Genomic DNA, 12670 nt, shown 5'->3' with positions numbered 1-12670 from the left:
GAAAATACCTGAAAATCCCATATCTGTTAAGGGATTTGTATGTAGGATGTTTAAATAAGTCTTCCAATAACGAAAAGACAATCCAATATAGAAAAGGGCAAAAAATGGATTAGTTCTTTAAAGGCGATACAGAAATGGATAATAGTCACGTTAAAAGGGGGATGTTCGGGGTACCTGGGTGGCTCAGTCAGTTAAGCTTCTGACTTGGGCTCAGGTCACGATCTCACGGTTTGTGGGTTCGAGCCCCGCAATGGGCTTTGTGCTGACAGCTGAGAGAGCCTGGAGCCTGTTTCAGATTCTGTGTCTCCCTCTCTCTGCCCCTCCCCTGCTCACACTGTCTCTCTCAAAAATAAAAGAGACACGTTCAACATCATTAGTTCTAAGAAAATGCAAACCAAAAACCACAAGATGCCATTTCATACCCACTAGAATTGCTATCATAAAAGCAACAGATAATGACAAACATTGGCAAGAATCAGGAAAATGGGAACTCTCAAAAACTACGGATGAAAATGTAAAGCTGCCACTTTGGAAACAGTCTGGCAGTTCCTCAAATGTTTAAACTAGAAAAACAATTCTTCCAAACTTATTTGAGAGAGAGTGCACAAGTGGGGTAGAGGGACAGAGGAGAGTGGGGAGAGAATCCCAAGCAGGTTCCATGCTCAGAGCAGAGCCCAATGTAGGGCTTGATTCCTCAACCCTGAGATCATGACCTGAACTGAAATCAAGAGCTGGACACTCAACCGGCTGAGCCACCCAGGTGCCTGCCCCTCCTCAAAAGGTTGAAAAAAAACAAAACAAAAAAAAACAAAATAGGTTTATTTAACAGAGTTACCATATGAACCAGCAACTGTATTTTTAGGTATACACCCAAGAGAAATCAAAACGTGTTCACATAAAAAGTTGTTCATTACACAAAAAATAACCTCAAAATGTGTGAAAGACCTCAATGGAAGACAGGAAGCCACACAATCCTCGAGGAGAAAGCAGGCAAAACCCTCTTTGATCTTGCCTGCAACAGCTTCCTATTCAAAAGGTCTCCGGAGGCAAGGGAAACAAAGACAAAAATGTACTAGGGGGACCTCATCAAAATAAAAAAGTTTCTGCACAGCGAAGGAAACAATCAAAAAACTAAAAGGAAACCGACAGAACGGGAGAAGGTATTTGCAAATGACATATCAGATAAAGGGTTAGTATCCAAAATCTACAAAGAACTTCTCAAACTGAACACCCAGAACACAAGTCATCCAGTGAAGTAATGGGCAAAAGACATGAATAGACACTGCTCCAAAGAAGACATCCAGATGGCCATACAAATCAAAACCACACTGAGATACCACCTTGCGCCTGTCAGAAAAGCTTACATTAACAACTCAGGCAACAACAGATGTTGGTGAGGATGCAGAGAAGAGGATCTCTTTTCCACTGATGGTGGCAATGCAAGCTGGTGCAGCCACTCTGGAAAACAGTATGGAGTTTCCTCAAAAAACTAAAAATACACCTACCCTACAACCCAGCAATTGCACTACTAGGCATTTATGCAAAGGATACATGTGTGCTCTTTCAAAGGGACACATGCACTGCCATGTTTATAGCAGCATTCTCAACAATAGCCACAGTATGCAAAGAGCCCAACTGTCCACCAATGGATGAACGGAAAAGAAGATGTGGTATGTGGCGCCTGGGTGGCTCAGTCGGTTAAGCGGCTGACTTCGGCTCACGTCATGATCTCACGGTCCGTGAGTTCGAGCCTCGCTTCGAGCTGTGTGCTGACAGCTCAGAGCCTGGACCTGTTTCAGATTCTGTGTCTCCCTCTCTCTGACCCTCCCCTGTTCACGATCTGTCTCCCCTGTCTCAAAAATGAGTAAAACGTTAACAAAAATTAAAAAAAGAAGATGTGGTATGTATATATTCCATGGAGTATTACTCGGCAATCAAAAAGAATGAAATCTTGCCATTTGCAACTACGTGGATGGAACTGGAGCATATTATGCTAAGTGAAATTAGTCGGAGAAAGACAAAAATCATATGACTTCCCTCGTATGAGGACTTTAAGAGACAAAACAGATGAACAAAAGGGAAAAGAAACAAAAATAATATAAAAACAGGGAGGAGGACAAACACAAGAGACTCATAAATATGGAGAACAAACAAGATTGCTGGAGGGGTTGTGGGAGGGGGGATGTGCTAAATGGGTAAGGGGCATTAAGGAATCTACTCCTGAAATCATTGCTTCACTAAATGCTAACTAATTTGGATGCAAATTTAAAAAAAAATAAAAACTATAAAACAAAAAGAGGAACCACGCCAGGCTCACCAAAATATTTCTCAACCCAGGAAGCCTCTGGTTGGGGAATCAGGAGATAAGGACCTTCTAGAGAAGTCAGAGCTATGGACTGAGTTGCCCGAATGCAATCTTAAGTTTTTGATTCACAGAGAAGACCTTAAAGTGGCAGCTAATTTCATACCATGACCCTAATTCCTTTCTATAGAGATGTACAGAAACTCCCTCGTTATTCTTTAATAAGCTTCATCAGCTTCGCATATGCTTACAAATTTTAGTTTTTGAGACCTTCATGATTTCTTTAGGGCACAGTAGCAGGACAAGGCCTAGCACTCTCATTCATAGAAGACTGATCAACAGAGTGTCATATTACTCGCCTGAAAAGTTCCCTATTACAATGTGACTCATTTGTAAGACGTCTAGAAAAGAAAATGATTTTCAATGACTCTTCAGCCACAAAAAGGACCAGTCAACAGAATGTTCTAATTCCCCTGACGGGTATAGCTATCTAATGAAACTTGCATGTATATTATACAGCTTTTGTGACTGACAGAAAAGAGTTGGTCACTGTATCTATCTCCTTGCTCCCGCTTAGGATTTACAATGAGCATCCTCCAAAGGAGGGTGAGAGTGGGGGACATTAATTGTTCTGCTTGGAAAACAGTTGGGGTTTCACTACATATCAATAAATTAGAATCCTGAATGGCACATTAGTCTTTTCTGAGATTGAATTGTGAAATCTCTGAAAGGCTGATGAACTCAAGTGAGTGGAAAAAGAAAATGGGTTTCTGAACTTGCAATGGTAGGAGCACTATGTTACTAGGTAAGGCCCTGACAGAGCAGACATTTCTACTTTTTCACTGGCATTTCTTGTCATTTACAAAATCCAACAAAGAGAAAAGTCCATTCCTTTGAGAAGGACGTTTGCATAAAGACCTGCTAGTCATTCTTGACGAAGACAGTATATTGCAAACTTGTAATTACAAATTACAATTCATCATGAAAATAACCCGTTCTCAAACTCTCACTGAAGGGTTGAGACTACAAGAGAAAGACAGAATTCAAGATGACATGGTCACTCAAAGTATGCGGAAGTTTGAAACACGTTGAAAAATATTAGCAGGGACTCACACATCTGTATGCCAACGTTCACAGCAGCATTATTAACAGTAGCCAAAACGTGGACAAAACAAAACGTTCACTGGGATATAGATAAAATGTTGCTTTTTTTAGACTCTCACAATGTTTTTATGAAAATCTCACTATAAACACCATTACTTTATGAGTTCAATCAACTTCATCTATATTGAAGAATTACAACATTGTAGCAAGTAGGAATAATATCAACCAAACCTTTGGAGCAGTGAGATTTTCCATAGGATCCAAAACATACTTATGTACTACTACTAGTGAAATAAGGATTCCTTTTCAGTAGGACAGACATTAAGAACCCGACTTACTAAACTTGTCTTTATCACGTTGCTCTCAAGATCTTGAATTTGGGCCGCTTGATGTTTGCTGGTTGCTTCTTCCGTGGCATTTTTAACCTGTAGCCTAAAAGGCAGATCTTAAGATAATTATTCTCGCACATAAATTTAAAACAACATCATATAGTTTCTGAACAAATGAAGGTCTTACAGAAATTCTTTAAATTTTATTAAGAGGAAGATTTGGGAATGTTCCCTTTCATTTTTTTTGTGGATAAGGTGCAAAAGTGAGACATAATATGCCACAATTTTGCATTTCAAAATAGCCCAAAGCTGGACTTTGTATCCAGCTTAACAATGATATACTGGCATAAATAATACATTTCCCATACTACACTGTTTATCTTCTTTATAAATAAAAAAGTCATTTTCTGTGAGGCTTAAATTATACTTTTGCACATGATCTTTCATCTCCTCAGTATATCTTACGGCCTCTGCATGTCGTTCCTGTTCTTCCTGCAACTAAAATAAAGAAAAAAATCATTTTAACCACTGAAAATATAGTAAAACACCATCGCCTGTTAATTTTTTTTGACCTGAGAGAGAGACAGACAGTGAGAGAATATGCAGAAGTGGGGAAGAGAGACAGAGGGAGAGACAGAGAAAATGGTAAGCAGGCTGCAAGCTCAGGGCAAAGCCTGATGTGGGCCTCGGCCTCATGACCGGTCTCATGATGTGGGATTTGGGATCATGACCTGAGTGGAAATTAAGAGTCAGGACCTCAAGCAACTATACCGCCCAAGCGCCGATGTAAGTAAAATCTTTTTGGAGCCAGCCTCTCTCTCCTCTACATGCTGACTGACGGCTACTTTGAGGCCATAACAAGAGTTCAGCTTCTGCAACAGAGACTATGGCCTACAAAGACGAAATGTTTCAACACTCTTACAGGATAGTTTACCAGCCTTACTCTCCTACAAAAACATAAAATTGTTAATGTTTTTAAATTATATATGATCAGATAAACCTTCAAATGTATCTATTGGTCAAATGGGGAAATATAGGAATTTACCTTATGGTAAACATTTCTAGTTTCATATTCCAAGCACCACATCAACTATGATTTTACATATTCACATAGGTGAATGCCGTTGCTATTCTCATGATTACAAAACTGAACAAGCTGTTTTCAGTGACAACAAAATGATGAAATTTTTAGAAGCAATATCCTAGTAGGGGCCAGAATGCCTGGTCTGAATTCCCAGTTCTGCTGGTTATGAGCTGTAAGACCTTGAGCACACTACCTAAAACTTCCGTGTCTCAGTCTCTGCATCTGTAAAATGAAGGTAATAACAGCACCTACTGGGGTACCTGAGTGGCTCAGTCGGGTCAGCGTCTGGCTCTTGATTTCGGCTCAGGACATGATCTCAGGGTCATGTGATTGAGCCCCACATCGAGCTCTGCATGGACAGCGAGGAGCCTGCTTGGGATTCGCTCTCTCTCTCTCCGTCTCTCTCCCTCTCTCTCTCTCTCTCCCCCTTTTTCTCTCTCTCCCTACATGCCCTTCCCCACAATCTCTCTGTCTCTCTCTCTCTCTTTCTCAAAACAAAGGACCTTAAAAAAGTGATCTCTAAATAAATAATAGTATCTACCCCACTGGGAGGTTGGGAAGATTAAATTAGGAAATAAGGAATCAAAAAGTTAGAAGGGTATGTGGAACATAGTCAGCTCTAAGTGTCTGCATGTAGCATGGTTACTGTTGCTATAGTTAGCATTCCAGTACAATGTGATAGTTTAGGCAGGTGGCCTGTCAATACAAGTTTTCCCCTATACAAATTATACTGAAGTTATTCTTCATTCCACCGCAAGTGGTAGCAAATGGGGAGCATGAGGCCCAGAATCTCCTCAGTACTTCAAAAACTTTGCCAATGCCACTAGCCAACAGTACTTTTTCCCACTTATAATCATTTTAACATACTTCCTCTCTTTACCACGCAGTGGACAATGTTCACAGACTACGGTACAAATAGCACCTCCTTTACTGAGTAGTAGATCCTTTACATGACCATCAGAGGCAAGGGAAAGCCACTGACATGGAAATAATCGAGTCTTGTGAAACTAAAGTTCCTCAATCGTTTCATGTCCATACTGTTTACGTTAGGCTGCTTTAGCATGTACTCTGATGAAGAGATTAAGGCTTTGTGGTAAAAGCATATCAGAAAAGCTGTCCCCAGATATTTGCAGTTGGTAAAGTGCTATAAATCTGTAAATCCCAGTTTGGGGGCGCCTGGGTGACTCGGTTAAAAGCGGCCAACTTCGGCTCAGGTCATGATCTCGCGGTCCGTGAGTTTGAGCCCTGCGTCGGGCCTCTGTACTGACAGCTCAGAGCCTGGAGCCTGTTTCAGATTGTGTGTCTCCCTCTCTCTGACCCTCCCCTGTTCATGCTCTGTCTCTCTCTGTCTCTAAAGTAAATAAACGTTAAAAAAATTTCTTTTTTTAAATCCCAGTTCTGGCTGTGTAAAGAAGACAAATTTAGCGTGCTTTTTCATAGTGAGAGGGAAACAAGAACTAAACACTTGAACATTTCTCCTCTATTTGATTAAGTGCTTTCATTAATTGTTTTACTTATATAAGTGTGTGTGTATAGAGATATACACACATTTTTTTAACGTTTAATTTTTGATACAGAGCACGAGTCTGAGTGGCGCAGAACGTGAGGAACACAACAGATCCAAAGCAGGCTCTGTTGACAGCAGAAAGCCCGATGCAGGGCTCCATCTCAAGAACATGGAGATCATGACCTGAGCCAAAGGCAGACTCTGATAGGACTGGAGCCAGCCAGGTAACCCTCAATTTAGTATTTCATTTCTTAGCATATATTTAGAGTGAAAGCTTTGTTATACCAATGTTTCCAAGAAGAATTTATTGATACGGTATAAAGCACTTAATTTTATCAGAAAAGCTGTTAAGTTAAAATATTTTCAATTTATACAAGGATAAGTACCACACGTATCAATTATTACTATCCCTTAAATTTATACTTAGGAAGACGAAATTACCTGTCATGAAAAAAAATTAATAATGACAAATAAAGGACTGAATTTTTCTTCACAGGCTAGATGACAAGTGTCAAGAGAGTTAAAGCTAATGGGAGTTAGAACCGTCAGAGAAAGTTCACTGGAAAGGAGACTGTGAGCCAAGTCTGAATAACATAGGTTTACTCAAGAGGAACAGAAACTAAAAAGACAGTAAGGACAGCATGACGAATGGCTGAGAGATGGTGAAATCAACCCAAATAACTCAGAGCATAAAATCTGATGGCAGAGACATTAAAAACGGAGGTCCACACAAGGACTACGTGATTGTTCATAAGCAGCAGTATTAATAGGAAAGAAGTGGACACAACCTAAATGTCCATCAACTGATGAATGAACAAGGGCTTTAGCCCACAAGGGAGTACTGTTTGACAATAAAAATAAATGAAGCACTGATATAAGCTGTAACCAACACAGAAGAACCCAGAACACATTAAGTGAAGCTAGCTAGTCCCAAGGGACCACACATTGTGTGACTCCATTTATATGAAATATTCACAAGAGGCAACGCCATTGAGAGACTAAGTAGTAGACTGGTGGTTGCCTGAGGCGGGGGGGCAACGGGGAAGGGTTTCCTTTCAGGGTGAGGAAAACATTCTACTTGATGGCAGTGATGGTTGCACGAGTGTACACAGAGACAGTGAACTGTGCATGGCGAATGGGTGACTTTCATGGTATGTGTATTGTACCTCAAAAAACCTTTAAAAAAAACCCAATGGCAGGATACAGAGACTGTTCTTAATTCTCGCCTTTTGGGCGTCCATACTACACATGATCTGAATATTTCCGTGCTTTGACAATATGTCTTAAAGGCAAAGAAAATGAAGGAAATGCCGAAGTTCAAGTGGATTGTTAAGTGATATTTCTGTACAAGTCATCCTGAAATCAATACGCATTCTTCCCAAAAGGGAAGATGAGAACTAAGACAATTATCTGAAACATTCCATTAAACATTATCTTCTGATTTGATCCAGCTCGCCTCATCATGGTAATAGAGATATCATTAAAAAGATTGTTTAGTAGGGGCAAAAGTCCCTTGGGCACCCGGGTGGCTACTTCAGTTAAGTGTCCAATTCTTGCTTTCAGCTCAGGTCATGATCTCACTGTTCATGAGACTGAACTTCACATTGGCTCTACACTGACAGCATGGAGCCTGCTTGGCATTCTCTCTCTCTCCTCTCTCTGCCCCTCCCCTGTTAACATGCACGCACACACTCTCCCTCACTCTTTCTCTCTCAAAATAAATAAACTGTCACAAAAATTTTAAAGAAAGAACGAAAAAAGTCTCTCAATTTCTGTGAGGAAGGATACAAAAGCCTCAACTTTCCTAAGAGTAAGTATTATAAGAAAACAATGTATAACACCAATAGGAGAAGAAGAGGCAGAAGTTTACGAAATAATTGCAATGTAAAGATACTAAAATCATAATAAATTAATTATAATGAAAATACCAAAGAAAGCGGTCCATGGAAATTGGTATCCTAAAACACTTTATATCATTTAACGAGCTATAAGTTAGCTGTTGACAGGTTACATTCACTACATACCAGACTTCTGATTTGACCTAATTTCTTCTTGAGATCCCGTGTTTCATCTTCTAGAAGAATTTATGATGTAACTTCTGGGGAAGCCTCTGACATAGACTGTTTCTTCAGAGTATCAGCCAGTTCTTGTTGAAGTTGTCTCACAACTACCTAATAAGACATTTCTGTCACAGATTTTCTAAACCATCTTATTATTAAATTATGTTAATAGACAACTCTCACATACGTACTTTGAGAAATATCAACACATACATCAATTCACCGTCTTTTTGTAACACATACACAATTTTGTTCACTGAATTCAAAGACACAAAAGATGTTTTCTCCCTGCCTAGTTCTGATTTTTTATGGTGTCTCTTTCCAGTCTTAACATGACAATTTCATCCTGCAACATGTGGTTTTTATGCAACAGACCTTGTGTTTTCTCATGATTATCAGAAAGCTAAGTAAAACCAAGCACATTTTCAGATAGCACTCAATAAAATGGCAGTATCATGATTTTCTTTGAAATGAAAGTATCATCTATGTTTCAACAATGAAAAGGTTGCAGGGGGTGCCAGGGTGGTTCAATTGGTTAAGTGTCTGACTCTTGATTTTGGCTCAGGGAATGATCTGACATTCTGTGTGTTCAAGCCCCACATCAGGCTCTGTGCTGACAGTCAGGAGCCTGCTCAGAATTCTCGCTCTCCCTCTCCCTGCCCCTCCCCTGCTTGTATTCTCTCTCTCTAATGAATAAAGAAACATAAAAAGAAAGGAAGGAAAGAAGGAAGGAAGGAAGGAAGGAAGGAAGGAAGATTACAGTAAGTGAATATCCAACTGGAAAAAAATACAGTTGGCTCCAAATCTCACATTTTATACAAGCATAAGTTCCCAAAAGTTCAGAACTTTAACTTAACATAATGAAGGCATGAAAGTAAAAAAGAATTGGTGAGAAAAGTGTTCAGAATCTCAGAATTGGAAAAGCCTTTCTCTGATTTACAACAAACCCGAAGGCCTGAAATAAAAGATTAATAAATCTGACTACACTTAAAAATTTAGTTTACAGTAGATATCGAACAAGCTACCCCACAGTAAAATCCTTAGCTCTGCATATACTCGGACAGATTAAATATCCTAAAATTCTTCTTTCCTGAGAATATTTCATAGATATCTACTTTGCTACCATTTCCATAGTCAGTTATAAGAATTATATCTATTGATAACTGACAAATCTAGGCACTGTACTATAATAGAAACACTTCAACATACATCAATGAACTCATTTGGTTATAACAATTCTAGAATGGAGAGATTAAAATGGTGAGCTGCAGGACTCTGCCCAGGTCTTCTCACTCCACAACTAGTGCTCTTGCACCAACCACTGCCACTTCTCTAGTGTAAATACACAAGTGCGAAAGAAGTCTTGTATTTCAAAATACTCATAGGAAATAAGGTGAAATTTATACATCTCTTAGAAAATCATGAGATTATTTACTGCTGCAATAACTTGTATTTCCTCTTCATGTGATAACAGTAACAAATAGAAAAGAGGGAAATACACTCAAATATTTTATTAGGAATAAAATTCCTATCAATATATTATCATTAAGTATATACCACAGCATGACATTGTTATCAAAAGTTCCTTGTAATGAAATAGGATGCTACTTGAAGCAAAACTGTTACTTTTCTCAAAAGTAGGAGACTTGATACCGAAAATATGATCAGGGAACTGGCTACACTCGTCCTCCTGTCCATTAGCGAAGTGTTCAACTAACCTAGTAATATATCAAGGCAGTGAAGTAACTGTTCAAAACCAAAACACATGTTGCTAGTAGAAATAGTTTTGTGATTAGGGAAAGCTCAATTCCTACAGAAAGTAATAAAAGCCTCTCCTTTGGATGAGGACATTATGAATGTCACTAGTTGTTGCAGACAAATGCATTTAATCAAGAATATTATTTTATCCAGTGAAGCAAAAATGCCACCGTCCCCATGCCCCTCCGCAAAATATATGTGCTTTTAAAATCCTCTATAGTTTCCATGAACAGAGTTCAGTTTCATATATACATATATATATTTATACACACACACGGAGTAAAAGTAATAACTAAAACATAGAATGTATACAAATACATACACACATGTACTTCCAAATAACTAAAGAAGATACCTTAGAATTAGTTTTCTTCTGAGCCATTTCTACCTCCTTTTGCTTGTAAAGGTGATTGTTTAGACTTCCATCTTGTAAGACTCTGGCCTTCTGATCTGGAGAAAGTTGCCACTGAGTGTCATTGCGCTCTTCTACAACCTGGAGACACATTTCATTATGATTCTGGTCTCATACCGTTAAAAAAAAAGTTCAAAAATTGAAGAGGAAAACTTTAAAAAAATGTTCAAAAGAACATGATCCCATGTTTAAATTTATTTTAAACCTAAATAATATATATTGAGTCAAAGGGATATTATAAAATATATATGTATTGCACTATGTAATATTGATGGAAATACAGTTTTTATCAAAATCTTATTTACGTGATTTTTTGTGGCCTTCAATTCCATGTTTAGCGTTCTAAGAGCGAGTTGAACTTGTTTTCTTTCAACTTCTTTCTTATAATAGTCTTTGTTGCTCCTTAACTTTTCCCTAATATTTTCATATAACATATCAGGATTTCTTCTTTCTTCTTCTTTTTCTTGTTTTAAGGTCTATCTGCAATTACATGCGCTTCTTTTATTTTTTTTAATTCCTTTTTTTTAACATTTATTTACTTTTTAAGACATAGATAGAGAGAAAGCATGAACGGGGGAGGCACAGAGTGAGAGGGAGACACAGAATCGGAAGCAGGCTCCAGGCTCTGAGCCATCAGCCCAGAGCCCGACGGTGGGCTCGAACTCACGGACCCCGAGATCGTGACCTGAGCTGAAGTCGGATGCTCAACCTACTGAGCCACCCAGGCACCCCTACATGTGCTTCTTTTAAAATTTCAAAAAAAGTTCATTTTATGATCTGGTTCCACAAATGTTGGCTTATTATTCAAATGAAAAATTACTATGTTCTCCAATTGTTTTCCTTGTAAGGCTCATGTTTTTAATTTGTCATTTTAATCTCTTCCAAACCATATATACAGTTGAAAAAAGCCAGGAGAAAGCATTATGCAATTTAGTTAGTTTTAGTCAGTAATAACCTGGTAGATGTTGTAGGAAAGGAAGTTTGAAATTATTCAGGAAAGTTAGAGTTGAAAATTATCCCCTTTCCCACAGGTATAATTATTCCTCCATAGGACAGATAATTCAGTTTCTCATTAAAAGGAGAAGTTGCTGTTTATAAGCAAGTTTATCAATTTCCTGGAAATAAAATTTCCACTTGACGAAACCTTACAGGTACCTCCAAAAATGATGTGCAGTGTAAGAGAGCATTTGTGGATGTTGTTTACACAACATACACGTGCACTGTCATCCAAGACTATGCTGACGAGTCTAATATCTGTTGCCTATAATTTTTGTTTCTTCTTCCACAACACTTGCAACTTACCTTGTTGAGGGTGATTACCTACTTTACGAATCACTTAAACGTCCCTTTTAGAACAACACAGGATACGTATTGATTAAGTAAACAATAGAGTAATATGACCTTTCAGCATACACTCTTGAATTAAATGTTATGACAGAGATGTTGAAAAAACTTATCAGTAATCACTTTCCGTATTACTTTTTTTAATGTTTATTCATTTTTGAGAGAGAAAGGGAGAGCCCATGCAAACAAAGGGGGAGAGAGAGAGAGAGGGAGGCAGAAAATCCGAAGTGGGCTCTGCACTGACAACACACAGCTCGATGTGGGGCTCAAACTCACGAACCCTGAGATCATGACCTGAACCAAAGTCGGACGCTTGACTGAGCCACCCAGGCGCCCCCAGTTTACATTGTTTAAATTTTTTGTTGAGAGAGAGATGACACAAGTGAGCGACGTCAGAGAGAGAGCAAGAGAGACAGAATCCCACGAAGGGCAGACAGAGAGGGAGAGACAGTGAGAGAAGAGGAGCTCACCCGAAGTGGCGCTCGTGCTCACCTAAAGCCGGGCTCGAGCCCACCCAAAGCAAGGCTCAAACTCACGAGATCATCACCTGAGCCGAAGCCAGATGCTTAACCAACTGAGCCACGCAGGCACCCCCACTTTACCTTTTAACCCCTGCATGTTAAGAAGCAAACGGATCGATTTAGGGGAATTTTACTGTCTTGAGAAAATTGACCATTTTATAATCTGTTGGTAGATACACAAAGTAATATAAACTTTCCTGAGAACAATTTAAAAAATATGGATCAAAGTCTTTTTTTTAAATTTTTATA

General features: G+C 38.9%; 1 pseudogene; it reads right to left on the bottom strand.

Annotated features, from left to right (window-relative positions):
• Window positions 1–12670, bottom strand: part of LOC128774141 (ankyrin repeat domain-containing protein 26-like) — a 50179-nt pseudogene that overhangs the window by 20092 nt on the left and 17417 nt on the right.

Source organism: Panthera pardus, unplaced genomic scaffold, assembly GCF_024362965.1.
Source record: "Panthera pardus isolate Hobbes unplaced genomic scaffold, ASM2436296v1 HiC_scaffold_299, whole genome shotgun sequence".
Taxonomy (NCBI): Eukaryota; Metazoa; Chordata; class Mammalia; order Carnivora; family Felidae; genus Panthera; species Panthera pardus.
The sequence above is the reverse complement of the archived record's forward strand: the minus strand, read 5'-3'. Positions and strand labels throughout refer to the sequence as shown.